General features: G+C 43.0%; 1 protein-coding gene across 3 annotated transcripts in view; it reads right to left on the bottom strand.

Annotated features, from left to right (window-relative positions):
* The window catches only part of SESTD1 (SEC14 and spectrin domain containing 1), a 55,614-nt gene extending 46,603 nt beyond the window's left edge, over positions 1–9,011 (bottom strand). Inside the window, exons 1-3 of one of the 3 annotated variants that reach the window (XM_080400376.1) lie at positions 8,586–9,011; positions 5,495–5,557; positions 4,717–4,819 (exon numbers count right to left, since the gene is read on the bottom strand). The gene's annotated coding sequence lies outside the window, so the exon portion shown is untranslated. Of the gene's footprint in view, positions 1–4,716; positions 4,820–5,494; positions 5,558–8,179; positions 8,556–8,585 lie in introns of those variants that run through there. The other 2 variants (XM_080400374.1, XM_080400375.1) reach the window with 2 other exon arrangements.
* Between the last annotated feature and the right edge of the window lie 4,973 nt (positions 9,012–13,984).

Genomic DNA, 13,984 nt, shown 5'->3' with positions numbered 1-13,984 from the left:
TGTCAAAATTAATTCAGACTCCATGAGAATACTAACACGTCTACTCAAATTCATTAGACCTGTAACATTTAATACCCTCAGTACACATTACAAGGTTTTTAAATGGGTTGGTCTGTTCATGAGCATCTACTGCATGTTTCAAAGAACGAGTACTTTCTTCATTCCCTCATCATGTACCAAGGAAGAGAACATAGCCAGTCTGTTAAACACGTCAGGAAAAAAAATAATCTGGTTTCTATCCCTTGTTCTGCTCTGAAATATACATATGGCTTTCAGCAAGTCATTTATCTCTTTTAGTCTTCATTCAGTCCCTCCATCTAATTCCCTTTTTTACAAGACCACTGTGATGTTTAATTCATTAACGTTTTTGAAGGCTTGAGAGATTAGAAGGAACTCCACAGATCTGCCTATAAATATCCAAGCAGCAGATGGGCAGCTACATTCAAAACTGTAGCAGCTTGCAAGTCTAGGCACAAACAATAGCACAAATAACAACAGACATTCTGAAGGGGGGAGCGGGGGGGGAGAGAAAAGCCTCCATCATATAAAATAAAAAAAAAAAGAATTTCATTCTGAAGTCAGCTTCTGAATTGCAGAGCTTCAAAATTAACAGCTTCAGTCCCTGAAGACAGCATACAAGTTTTTTTCAGATGCTACCTTCAACCCACAAAGCATTACCCCACACTCTCCCTAGATCAGCTTAAAAAAAGTTCATCTGTCCCACACAGAAATAAAATCCACTTGCAAAAGACAGAGGGAAAGCTGAATATCAGAATTACGTATGCAGATGATTATTTCATCTTCCTTTAAAGCTACATTAAAGATGTCATCTCTCCCACAGCCAAGTGGTACAAAGACAGAACACAAACGAAGGTGTCCCCAGGGCTGATACCCCAGGGTAATTTGAGAAGCTCGCCAAATCTGCCCAAAAAGTAAAAAAAGGCTGCAAGCATTCATTAGTTAATGCTGTCTTCAATTAAAGACCACATGGAACTGGGTTGCTCAGCTGCACAGTTTCAAAATAACAATAAAACCTGACAGATGAACAACAGGTTAAGGTAATCAGATACAGTGTTTGATTTTTACTCTTTAACATATTATGAGCATTACTGATGAATTTTTACTCTTGGAGCCTTTTAAGGCCTCAGAAAAAGGTAACTCTACATATTTAGGGAAGATCAAATCAAGGTTTTATTTTTCTTTTTCAACCACTCTGTTCTTTTTGACTATCTGTAAAAGCTATTCATAAAAACAGGCATACTGAAGTTTTATATTATGCCCAATTTTCAAGTTGTACACAAACACTCTTGATTTTCCATTATGTGTTAATTCACACTAAAGAATTACGAAAGTAAAAGCCATAGACTCAGTAGTTTTCATCAGTCATGTAAGCTTGTTTAATTTTAAAGCAAAATGCAATCATACAATGTCTGTTCCATTACACATGCACAATTAGTACTTTAACTCAGCAACTTGTGAAAGCAGATTAGAATAGACAGATTGAGTAAGTACTCTATTTTTGGTTAAACTTAGGCTCAACAATTTGCTAGGCCATGATCTAAAACCACATTGCCACAGCAATGCCAAATTCAAGCTTGGAAAAACTCTTTTTCTTCTGCCCCATTTTTACTGAGTTTCAAGTGTTACCTTGTACACTTCGTCTTCTAACTATAGCTAATCATAGCATTTAGAAGAGCTGTCTGTGAACTACTTCCTCTATTTAACCCATCTTCCATATTCGTTTCCCACCCTTTTTCACCCCCTCAACATTCTGTGAGAAGTGAAATAAAAGATGAGTGGCAAAAAGACATGATGAGCAATATAATCAATAGTGAACCAGCAAATGGAGAGCAAGCGAATAAGAGAGGTTATGCCATGCAAGAAGAAAAAGACATTATGCTTCTAAGTTTTAACTTTGATCTCAAGTCAACTATTCATTTCACAGAACGGCAGAGCTTTTTCATCAGACTTAGCAAAAGCGTCAGAGGGACAGAAAAGAAGGAAGAGTACCGAGCACAAAAACAATGTAACTAAGGATGTGCAATAACATCTTCATGTACAGCTGTGAAACACCATACTGACACCTCAGCCTTTTCATACAAGAAGGGCAAGCACAGGATGCTGTGCAGCAATTAGTACTCTCTGAAAGAATAGCACTTCTTTGGATTCAAAGGCCATTTCCACAGACAGCAATCTTGCTTCAGCCCAAAGGAACGCATGCAGAAGTTCATAATGGTGCTACAACATGACATATAGAATGATAGCTTGCTGAAGTTTTCTACCCTTTCCAGCCTCAGGCCAAGCCAAATACATATGGTATATGTTAAAGTACAGCAGTTTTCAGGCTTCTTCAATCTAGAATAGTACAGAAAATAAGTCACAGGTTTTGGATGCAACTCCACATTTCCTTTTCTGCCACATTTCCAGAGAGAGACCCCATGTTTACCTTCCTGCAGAATCCTACAGCTTGCCCTTGTAGGATGTTACCACAGGCAGCGGAGGAGGCTGATCTACCTTACACCCTCTCTTGCACAGGCAGCCAAAACAGCAGAAATTGCAGTAATCTGGTATAGTCCCAATTCACTTCACAGCATCAAGTGACCACAGAATGGACAAATGATGTAATTTGGGAGGTTGCTTTTTCCACCATATTCTACACAGCAATAGGTCAATTGAAATGCTATGTTACAAGTACAGCACAGATATTTTATTTTCTTTCTCATCACACCTCCCTAAGACCCATAAAAAAAATAAACCTCATGTTTAGCTCTTAAAATTTCACTTAGAGATCATGTGGAAAGAAGACAGAAATCACACAGACTGTAAATTCTCCCACAGAAATAGTTATTGAGTCACAGGACGGGAGGAAGAAAAACAACCAATCAATAGTAAAATAAAACATCATATTCTTCTTCTACTTCCCTATATAAAAAAAAAAAAAAAAACACCACACGCCAAAAAAAAGCAAACAAGTCACAAAATCTTGCAAGAATGAGCTGGGGGAAATGAGTACCTTATCACCAGTTCTTCAAGGAACTGTCCAAAAGCAGTCTGTGATGAAAGATCACACAGAGCTTTCATGCCTTCAATAGTTCATAGAACTGGCTAAGACAATGGGAGGAACGACATTGGACAATTCAAGCCATAAGCAGCCAAAGACAAACAGCTGCACTGATGAGCGCAACTGTTGGCAGTCTGGAACAAATGAAAAATAACTTTCCTCTGGGGTGCAAGATTAGAACTTCTTGTTCCTTTTATAACAATTATATAAGAAAATCTACAACTTCATAACAATACACATACTTGGCATAAGTGCATGTGGCTCAGGCCCACAGGAATCACTTCCCAGCTCAGTATAGTGACACCACAAGAGAAAGGAAACAAAAAGAAATGCTGTTCTAAACCAAAAGCCATCAAGAATGGCAGTGGCAGGGGGTAGGAAAGAGCAAGGAACTGTTTGAGAAGAGAGTAGAGCTGGCTGCATGGACATAAGTGTAGCAGACAAGCAGTCATCCTTTTTAGGCAGAGAAAACTGACACAAAACAAGAATAAAATACATGAGAGGCTAATAAAATGATTGTCTATAAATCTCTAAAACTTTGGGGTTGATACCTGACAAAAAAGTTCCCAGCTTAAAAGTAAGATTTTGTGTGGACCTCGAAACATCCTGAACAATTTCCTCTGTATTTAAAAAATAAAATAAAAAATTACAGCAGTGGCTTCCACCCCCACTGCACAACACACAAGGTAGACAGAATGATGATAATAATAAGAAAACCTTCATCAGAAATAAGTGATTTGAGAACTTTGCTAATCTTAACCTAACATGAAATTACAAGAGATTAAAATATGCCAGATCTCGTACATAAATACCTTGTTCATTCACATTTTTAAGTTTCAAAATTTTTCAGAATTACACAAACTTATTGCTCTTCAAAATAAAAACAATTAGATGCTGTCCTTGAATTACTATGTGCAAGGGAAGTAAATCTTTAACTTGCACAGATGTCTCCAGTCTTTGTACTCATGTTAAAAATTCTGAACATTTCAGCTGCAAACCACAAGTTAAATAGGCCACAGCAACCACCTGCAGTAACCACAGCATCTCTCTCTCTCTCCCATCCTCTCAAAATAAAACATGTAGCATTCCACTATCGATAAATGGCCACATGCTTCAGAGAACATAAAATCAAGCTCTCTTGACCTGCTACCTGGAACACCTCTCATAGATGTAACACACATTTTCCACTGATACTGTTTCCTAGGGCCAAATTAGAATGTAACATGGAAGAAGGAGCAAACAGTATGCTAGCAGAGAGACAGAAAACAGACAACCCGCATTGAGGGTGCACTGATTAGAAAAAAAACATTGCTTTTACCAACAACAAAAAGTAGAGAAGCCATGGCACCTTTCATCTACGTATTGTGTGTACATCCTGACCCTTCCCCTCAGAAAGGGCCATTTATTTTCTCAAGTGCAGCTGTACACACCATTTAGTGACCAAAAAATTAACATCAAATCCATCATCTTATTCTTCCACCACCTTTTTCTTTTCTTGGCCTTGTCAACATTTATCCTTCACAATACCTCTCTAAGAACACATCTCAAATTCAACTCTGCCAACACCATAGGAGTTCAGCTTTGCTCTGAATTCTTATGTGCCTACTACATCTATCTCTCTTGAATCATTGATTCTGTAAAGCCCTAAGTCATACCTTCATCTCCTCTTAACTATTGCAATTTCCTTCTTAATGGGTTCTTTATGTCCCAGCGTTCCAAACTTCAGCTTGTCCAAAATGCAGCAGCTCATCTTCTCACCTAGAAACAGGAAAACAACACTCCATATTGATTTTCACTTGTTTCCTTGTCAAGTTTAGAGTCTGCTGTATGGATATCCTCACTTCAAAAATCTCTCGTTCTCATTTAGTCTAAAGAGTACAAAGCTTTGCCAGTGCATTTTTCTGCTTGCTCACTCAAGGTGCTCAAGTCTCTCATTTCTCTTCTGCACACAAGCTTACCAACCCCATCAGAACAGCAACAATCTACCACAATGCTTTTAAAACTTCTTTCCTTACTCTCACCCACAACCACAGCTCCCTCTTTAAATCAGAATTCACATTATCTCCAGTCACATACCTAAACACTCTCTAATACATTTGCAAACACTACTCCACTACTCTCTGTGGGAGACATTGACACTACGTAAGACACTAACACAAGCCACAGATTTTATAGTGCCTAAGCCAAACTATGTAGCATAACTTTAGTATCAGAAGCTTTATGTTATAGCACCTTTTAAAGATTTTAAAAGTCACAAGACAAAACCAAAGTAGGTAAGTTGAAGAAGGCATGCCTAAATAAGGTTGCACAAAACTAATTTCAAAGGTATTGTTCTATGCAGCATATTCATCAGTATCAAATATTCATGACAACCAAATATATTGCATGAAAATTTAAAAGATCTTATATTTGGAAGAAATTGATCTTACTTACCATTGGTACTGGAATGCAATGCTGTCTGTTAGGGATACAAGTTTGAGCTCCGGATCCTGGATTCTACAAATTTAAATGAAAAAAGTATTGACCATATTTTTACATGTTAATACCCACTCTAAAACTTTATTTCCTCGGAGGTTAAACACAAGGATTTATTACAAAGCTGCATGATACGGGAGTTAACATCTCCATTCCATATTCACAAATACTTGTAAACCAGGCATTTGAGTTGAGTGGGATAGCAGTAATCCCATATTTTCCACCAAAACATATGGTTGACATCAACATTGTTTATAATTAGCAGGCAATGCTCCTGAGGCAGCACCGGAAGCAGTGGAAGAGTAACAAGAACCAGAATCCTTGCAGTATGCTTTCAGTCAGAGGTAACCTAAAGAGTTTTAGGATAAATCAAAAATAGCGTTGGTATTTTTTGTGAAAAGAGGAAGAAAGTATTCCTACAAACTAAGTTCATCACTGCTATAAAATTTAAAGAGGCAAATTATAACTTGAATTAAAAAATGTAAATAGTCCCTATTTGTATTAGAAGATACAGAATTAAGAGATGTGTCAAATGTAAAACCTCAGCAAATGCTTTAAAACTTGAATGAAACCTTGTAACTGATCAAATCCCACTCACCAACAAATCCCAAAACCTCAGAATTAAGTCTATAATGTATTACAGGCAAAGCCAAGATGCTAAACACATTTCATAGGTTTTACAGTTACTCAGATGCAGCAGTTATTACAGTCATCTCTCTCACAACAAATTTTAAATTAAAAAAAAAAAAAAAAAAAACACTTTATCACCAGAAGTTTTTGTAGTCAGGCAAACAAACTAGCAAATCCTCTAAAAGATGGAGAGAAGGCAAGAGTACACCCCTACAGATCAGGGACAAGAATATCAATAGCAAGTGCTCAAGACAGCTTAACTAGATACGTGATAGAAATCCTGCAACATCATTTCTTACCCCTGCAAGACCCTAGACCTTGCCTGCTTTATTAGAAGCTACCTACTGAAGACGTTCTGTATTTCCACAACCACTCATAGTCATTGGGGAATAAAGGTGCTCCTCTTCATAATCTATTCTTAAGGTCCCTTGACAGTTACGTAGCCCTGTATTCAAGTTCACCATCAATGTATCTAGTCTCTTCCAGAAGCAGCTCCAGTTCCCCTCCCTACTACCACTCCCAAGCAGCAACCAACTGAAACCGAGCTAACTTCACACAACTGCTCTATTCTGCTGCTGGAAAATAACAAAAATCTAGGTACATCTCCCCTGCTTACACAAGCTTTACTGAGAAATGTGATTCCATAGACAATTTAGAATTATAGCCTGCAACTCCAGGAGACAACATGGCAGTGATTCTTGTGAGAAATTTAAAAATACATAAATGCTCTTAACTTTTGTTTCTAGGAAAACTGATGTTACAGGTCATCTAAACTCCAAATAAAATATCATCTATTAGGATACTACTTTACAAAAAACAGTTGACTGAGGTGATTTTACAGGATTCTTCAAGCAGCAATCTATGATGTAAGGAATTATGCAAAATCCTAAAATCCATCACTAAAAAACCATTGTAGTTACTCCTAGTTCTGGTGGGCTTTTTTTGTTTTGCTTCAGGTTTTTTTTTCCCCCGACAGAGCAAAGCATGATCAGCACCTTACCAGTAAGCAGTAGGCCTCTGACCAAGCTTCAGTTCTAATTCCATGGTCCACCTTCCCCCTGTTCTCCTCATTAAGTTTCTGCTTGGTATAGACAATGGGACTAGGGCTATAAAAACTCATATTCATAAATAAGAACCCTTACTAGCACAGAAGTTAATCACCATCACCGTTCCTATAATGTAATAACTATTCATTATTTACTATATGCTGGATCTTAGCAGATGTCACAGAATGGGGCAAGGGGGGAGGGGGGGTGAAACCAGTGCTTCCTCATCACAGTGAATTTTAGTGCATAAACAAAGTCAACATCAAATCATTTGGACAATGCAGACACTGCAATATAAGAACGCTGAGACCCAGTATTTCCTTTGGGATGAAGATGAAAGAACTAATAAAAGCATCCACTAATATCCATCCATGTAAGCCTCACCAATTTTGCTCATTAAAATAAATCACAAAGACTCACAAAACAAAGAACCATTCTCCACTAATTGACTCCACTCTGGCTTCCACACACTCGTTCAAATTCTTTAAGAAAAGGGTGCTGCAACGCATCCCCGTCGTACCACTGCCTGTCTGAATGTGCATGGGTAACACGGGATGCTGCGGGCACTGGGGAAGGCAGGACTGCGAGACAATGGACCTGTCAAAACCCGAAGACACGGCAACCACGGCCGCCAGCAGCCACCGCCTCGGCAGTGACCCAGCCCGCCGGGCCGCGCTCCCCGGGGCCGCGGCAACCGCACGGCCGGGATCGCCCACCCCCCCGGGCCACTCCGACCCGCCGCGACACACCGGGGAAAGCCCCGTGCGAGGCCCGGCCAGCCCCGGCCCCAAGCCCCCTCCCTCCTTCCCCAGCCTGCCGCGGCACCCGCGGGGCGGCCCAGCGGGAGGCGGCTGTGGCCCTCCCGCGCCCGCCGCCCGCACAAAGCAGGCCCCGCCACCGGCGGCCACTCGAGAGCACCACCCCCCCGCGGCCACGTATGTAGCGGCAGCACGAACAATACCCCAACCTGTTGCGCGGGTTCTCCTGGGCTGCACCGACCTGCCGTGCCCCCGGCCCGGGAACGGCCAGCGGGACACGCCGCGGGGCAGCGAAACGGGGGCGGGCGGGGGGGTTTAATGTGGAGGAGGCGAGCTCCGCAGCCAGCCGCCAGGTACCCCGTTAGCCCGCCCGCCGTCCGCGGCGATGCAGAGCCGGTCAGGAGGCCGGCCGCGGCAGGGCTACCCTGCCGTAAGGCCGGGCCACCGCCGCCCCCCGAGAAGCAACCGCTGCCCGGCGGAGCGAGGCGCCCCACAGCTCCAGCGCCGCCGCCCGGGGAACAAAGCGCGGCCAGGCCGCAGGGCCTGCGCTGCGCCCGGGGCCGTCCCTCCGCAGGGCTGGGCGAGAGAAGCGCCTCTCCAGACGCGGCTACTCACCCGGCTGCGGCGCTCCGGGTGCCCGGGCTGGGAGGACGCCGGCGGCGGAGCGGGTGGACGCGGGGCGGAGCCTGGACCCGCCCGCTCCGGCCAGGCTGCGGCGGCTGCTCTCAGCCGCCTCGCACCGCCTCGCTGGCCCGACGGCAGACCCCGGGAACGGGAACGGGGGCGGCTCCGGCCCCTCCCCCGTCGGCAAGGAGACGGCGAGCACCGCGCGCTGCCGGCACCACCCCCGCTCCGCCGCCCTCGCCTCAGCGCCCCCCCCCTCCCCTCCCCTCACCGTGCGGGGCGCGGAGCCGCGGTACCGGCGGCCCTCCCGCGGAGCCGCCGCGGCAGCTGCGCGGGACGCGGCCGGGCCGAGAGACGGCGACGCGCGGCCCCACCCCGGAGGAGACAATGCGCCGCCGCCGCCCCGCTAGGGGGTGCCGAGCGCTGCGCCCCGCAGGCCGCGGCCCCGCCAGGCACCGTCCGGGCGGGCCCTTTCCCGCCGCGGCCCCTTTCCCGGTGCCCCGGCCTCCTGTCAGCAGCGAGAGGCCGTTGTAAGTACCCGACGAGGACAGGCTGCAGCCCGACTGGCGGCGGGTTGCTCCAGCGCCAGCAGTCCGGTGGCGGTAACAGCAGGCGTGCTTTACTGTTTGGAGATGCGTGAGTGTGTGCGGAATGCAAGTCACATCGATCGCAGGTGAAAACAGGTCGCTGAAAGCGCTTCAGGCAGGTGCCGGTGTCCACCTGTGGCCCTTCAGTAATGACAAGGCAAACGCGTGTTTTGCTTCCCCCAGAGTGCAGCTAATAACCCATCATCAGGCCAGGCTCCTGGATAAACATCCTGAAACTCTGTCATGCCAAGTCTAAAATAAAATAAGCAAAAATCTGGAAAAAAACGCTGTGAAGAAAGCCAGCCAGGACACTTGCCTTGCTCTCAGTGTAACTGCCCTAGGTCAAGTTGCTGTCAGTCTTAAATCTCCTGTGGAACACATTTTCAGGCTACATAATGACTCTTAAAAAAAAAAAATAGCAGGTTCTGCAAACTCTATCTTGACAGTAATTTTGCTCTTGTTATTTGCAGAGTGACTGAATTACCATTTACTGTATCGCATTCCAAATAATAAAAACTGCCTCACATAAGCTGGAACTGCTGGGGTTCTCCCCTCAAAACACAGTTTGCAAAACCACCACTGTTTGCCCCCTTTCCTGGTGGCTGCCAGTCAACATCTAACACAGCCATTGCCCTCAGCATTGCCATCGGAGTGCGCTTGTGCCACTGACCTCATCCCTGGCCTCTGCTGACTCAGAAAGCTGTCCCTCTCTCAGCAACGCAACCCGCAACCCGTTGGACACACAAGAGCTAAAGGTAAACAATTATCATTAAAATTTTCAGAGGAGGCCTGTCAGCCTCAGGAACATACCTTTTCTGTTGGGTCTTTCTTTCCTGGAAGAATGCTTAAAACAGCAGTAGCAAAAGAAGAGAAAAAGCAAAAAAACACCTTTCCTAACAACCCCTAGAGATAAACAGAGGTAAGTGAACCTTGGCAGTTCCTTCCAACCTTCCAACAAAAGTAGTTGCTGCAGAGAGCCATATAAATTATTTTGTAATTTACTAAATAAGGAAAAAATTAACAATATTTTTAAGTGTGTGCACTACTGGGTAAAGAATGCGCCATATACAACTTTTAGATCACTCTTCTACATTTATGCTTACTTATTGCCTACCTGTGGTCAGAAAGTAAGACAACAGAAGCTTTTGCTATTCATCAACATTTACCTAAGATCCCATGGGCGGTAGGAGGAGAGAGGGGAGGAGAAATTTGCACCATAAGGATATAGACTCAACTTCTCCATCTCCATTTTCCTGTTATAACTGGAATCTCTTCTCTATGACTGAACGAGGCTTCTCCTGCACAGAGGATAGCAGAACTCTTGCAGTGGCTTCCAACGCTGTAAGGCAGAGCAACCTGAAAGTCGCTCTTGTTTGTACTCTGGCTGGAGCTATGCTAGTTTGAGTATCAGGATGCTGTAATAGGTTTTTTGACTTTCCTTTTCCGTGTATACTCTGCTGAGTAGTTTGCCAGGACAGAACCTGAGATGATTAATTTTCTTTTGAGGTCATACCGACAGCTCAGAGTTGCAGTTAATTGCCTTTGCCATACAAACTGCCAGTAGGAAGGAATCACAGTACATTTTTGTATCAAGGATCCATTTGATTAAAACAGGCCTTAATATATGCTATTATTCTCCAGCAGCTATGCCAGATTTACTCAAATACAAATAAAAGTAAATAGGCTGAAAACATCCTGAGCTTTGGGCACTGTGCTGTGTGCTGAGACAACAGAGCCTTTGTTACAGGCAGAGCATTGCTCACACAATAGAGTTACTGCTTCCAGCCTCAGTTGCTGAACTTCCAGAAAAAATCAGCCTTCAGAGAAAAACAAACCAACCACCCCCACACTTCTAGTAGACACCAGTTCCTCACCATGACACTAGTCCCAGGTGCCACCAGGCGTGACAGTGGCCATGCTGTGCAGCACCTCATGGGTCTGCTGCGCCCCTTTGCTTTTGTTCCACTTGCTGCTGGGCACAGCCTCGCACCAGACAGGCTGAAACCCCTCCACCTGGAGCAATTTACTCTGCTGCTTGCTTGTTATTTGCTTCCATGTCTCCATGCAACAGATAAGACAATTGTTTTTACCTGTAACACAAAAATGGATGCGAGTAGTTAAATTAGTATAAGCTAGCACTATTCAGTGTAAGTGGCTAGAGATGTAACTGGCAGACCACTGCAATTCATAAATGGTATATACAGTAAATAAGTAAGTAACTTGTGGGATTAGTGTAGGCAGGCACTGTTGAATTATAAATAAAAATTGTAGACTTCTTTGTGTGTGGAGCTTTATGATCATAACAAGATGGTATCGTCGTATTCATGGGTAAGCAGCAGAGACATCTACTACTTTAAAGCCTTATGTATTTGTCATACAGCCCAATTCATGTTGGCAAAACAGTGGGAAAAGTCCCTTCTAACTTGATAAACAGTATCAGGAGGTTTGGGAAGTGGAAGTGACAGAAAAATACAAGCATTCAGTGTACATTCAAAACATCACAGAAACAAAAAGATCTGCTCCAATACTCACTATGTGTATTCTCACTCACTACTTCTGTATAAAATTTTGAAATGTCCTTTTAAACATATAATTTTTAATCCTGAACTGATGAGTGATTGTTTCTTCTGAAACAGTTAGCACAAAGCCTAAAATTGTGCTCTTAATAGAATCTGAAACTGAAGTCCTAAATAGCCCAGACCTGTGAGACTGCATTTACTGATTAGCAGAAGCTGAAAGCTTGGCACTCTGCATAGGCATCACCTAGCAGGTTTTGAAGAATCTAAGTTTTATTATATTTGTACTTATCAAAGGGTACAAAACCCAATCTTTTATATAACTATCTCATGTTGGCAATAATTTTGACGTTCTTCAGTTAAATTATTAAAAAAGAAGATGAAAGTTTGTTGTGTAAAGGTCTTTGCATGAGTGACATCTGTAATGAGAGACAGCAACGTAAATCTTCAAGATTCTGAAGAAACTGTGTGTGTGTGTCTGCGTGTTTTCTGTTTTTTCTTCTTAGTGTTCAGGTAGAAACAATAAATGTTCTCTTCACTAAGATCTTCTTAGTGTTCAGGTAGGAACAATAAAACATACCCTGATCTTATCGTATCTTTCCAAGTACTAGAGGCTGTTGGGTTGTATGTCCTGCAGCAAACTCTGCAGAGACTTTTATTACTTTGTTTAATTACTTCTTATTTTCTATAAAATACAGTCATGATAACTTGTCCTTTCCTTCCTACTGAGGAAATAAGCACTTTCTTATAAAAATAAAATAGAAACCTAAAAGTCTTCATTGCCTGAGTAGCTACCTGAGAAATGTTTAATGGGAAGCAAAGCTATCTGTCGTCAGTATCTTGCTGCCCAGGTTTCCTAAAGAACTAACATAGCATCACAAATTTATTTCCTCTTGTGAAGGAGAAATGGGTTATGGCTGGCAGTAGACCCCAAGCCTTCAAAACACGGGGGAATGGCTTCCTTTCTACACAGGAAATTGGTCCACAGGGTCTGGCCTGAGTCTCCTGTGCCACAACAAGGCTATGGCTCTCGATCCCATCTCTGTAGCTTCGGTCAGTAGGCACATGACAGCAGGATGGAGATGGGCATGTCTCAGGTCACATTTGTGGCTGCAGGGGAAGGAGATGAGAACCAATTTACCTGTCATATTAGGTGCTTGTGCTGTACCACTGAGCAGGTTTGGTGGGATGTCTACAGCATACTCTCTTGCCTGATGGCTCTATCTGATCAGGGATTACTGCTGTGCTGCTTGCTGAAGAAAAGGAACAACTGTACTTACCATACTAGTTATCACAGGAGGCGTAACAGCTCTGAAAAAAACATGACTCTGAAATGCTAACTATAGACATAACAGAGAGAGTGCTGATAGTCAGTGACATTTTGAATGACTGCTACAAAGCACCTAATGTTCTGCTGGAACCATATTTGCAGCTTCATGCTGCTTTCTTCTGCTTGCACCAAAAAAGAAAACCAGGGATTTTTCTAATGAGACTTGATTACTTACTCTCTCCCTGAAACTTGCTTACTCTTTGGCCATGGGGTTTATTAGCATTAGCCTGTAGAAGAAGCTACATTCGATACCACCACCATTTTTACTTACATTAGATTTAAATTTTATTTCCAGCTTCAGAATGAACAGCAAAAAGGAGATTAGATGTTAATGTATGTCAGTGATCAAGTGAGTGTCCTGTACTGTAGCTGTTACTTCGTGTGGGCTTAGGAAAGGGGAAGGCAAAGATGGCTTTACACTTTTTGTGTGCATTCTGATTCTAGATTCTAGTGCAGTTCTGACCAGGAGGTATTAATGAGCATGTTCTTGAGAAAAAACTTCTGTAGTTTTCTTCTGGGGGTCAGAAGGGGGATTATTTGGAAAGAGAATGAGTTGAAAGGAGTTTCCCAATATGTTTTCTGTACATCTAAATAGCAAATCTCTCCATGATAACAAGAACTGGTCGGTTATGGATTTTAAATATATGCTCTGTATATGTTCCTCTTTGTACAGCTTGGATTTCTAACTTTGCAAACAGCAGCTGGCTTCCAGGGTATATACTAACACTAATCACAATCATTGTTAGCAACAGTGAATTGAAAGAGGGTAAGAAATATGAGCTATTTTTAGAGGCAGTAAGCCAGAGCTCTTCACTCTCAGAGAAAAGCCATTTTTAGGAGTAAGTGGCTGAGCTGTTTAAAAGTCATCACTGTGTTTGCTAGTCTATGGACAGCCTTAAAGACTCCTGACTTTGTAGTTTATTATGTTTATTAAGCATTTAGGAGCTTTAAATTGTA

This window comes from Falco punctatus (genome assembly GCF_963210335.1).
Source record: "Falco punctatus genome assembly, chromosome: 8".
NCBI lineage: Eukaryota > Metazoa > Chordata > Aves > Falconiformes > Falconidae > Falco > Falco punctatus.
Note: the sequence above shows the minus strand (reverse complement) of the source record. Positions and strands in the feature narration are given on the sequence as shown.